Raw genomic sequence first — 1,316 nt, 5'->3', positions numbered from 1 at the left:
AGGTGTTAACATCGGTGCATTATGTAAATTCAATTCATCAAGTAGAGAAGGTGTAATATGTTCATCATTTAATTGATTATTCAATGTGGTATCTTCTTTAATTGCATTAGGTTCAAATGGCAAATTATCAAATGTTTCTTCTTCAATTGCTTTAGGTTCAAACGGTAAATTATCAAATGTTTCTTCTTCAATTGCATTAGGTTCAAATGGTAAATTATCAAATGTTTCTTCTTCAATTGCATTAGGTGCATTATATTCGTTTGGTAAATCGAATTGAGATTTTGAGGTTGAAATACCTTCTTCTCCCATAGTTCTTATGTCACGCAATTTCTTCATATGCTGCCTTTGTCTTTCCTTTTGAGCCTCGCATTGTTCCATCGTTCCTCGCTTGTTGTTTCCCATGGTTGAGATCGGTTGACCTAAATAGAATCATATTACATATATATGTAAAGAAAAGTTCATAAATAAACAAATAACCATAAATATGCATCTTATCACTATTTTTTGGAATCAAACTTTTAAAATAATCACAATTCAATCATTTGAAACCATGCAAAAACAAAAAACTATAAAAAACAACAATTCAATCATTTGAAATCATGCAAAAAAAAAAAATTCACTTACTTTTATGTATACAATAGTGATAGAAGTGTAGAAATAGTTCCAGTGGGGCCTTCAACGACCTCAAAAACTTCTTTTGAGGCCGTTGAGGCTCTTGGGAAACTAAAACTATGTCTATAAACCACGTATGCGCTACATTGATAACTGCATACACGCTGTTAGACCATAAAATGTTGACAAGCCCAATGGTATTCTTTTTTCCCATTTTGGGCTGATAAGTAGCACATATGCACTACTAAGCCTAAAAATGTTATCCCAGGGTATCGAATAATGGGAATAGTACTCCGTACGTACTTATGAGTAATAAGTATTGCCTATGCACTACTAAGCCTTAAAAAACATTATGCTAGGGTAGGGAACTAATAGTTTCAGTACCTCAAATGCACTCTTGAGAGAGATAGAGGGAGGGAGAGAGACACACACACACACAGAGAGAGAGAGAGAGAGAGAGAGAGAGAGAGAGAGAGAGAGAGAGAGAGAGAGAGAGAGAGAGAGAGAGAGAGAGAGAGAAGAGGGGGGTGGGAGAGAAGAAGGGGTATGGAGGAAGGGAGAGGGAGATAGGGAGAGAAGAGGGGGGAAAGGGAGAGAGAAGGAGAGGAGAGGGGAGAGGAAGAGAGAGGGAGAGAGGGAGAGGAGAGGGGAGAGGGAGAGAGAGGGAGAGGAGAAGGGAGAGGGAGAGAGAGGGAGAGAGGGAG

This window comes from Cryptomeria japonica, chromosome 11 (genome assembly GCF_030272615.1).
Source record: "Cryptomeria japonica chromosome 11, Sugi_1.0, whole genome shotgun sequence".
NCBI classification, from domain to species: Eukaryota; Viridiplantae; Streptophyta; class Pinopsida; order Cupressales; family Cupressaceae; genus Cryptomeria; species Cryptomeria japonica.
The sequence above is the reverse complement of the archived record's forward strand: the minus strand, read 5'-3'. Positions refer to the sequence as shown.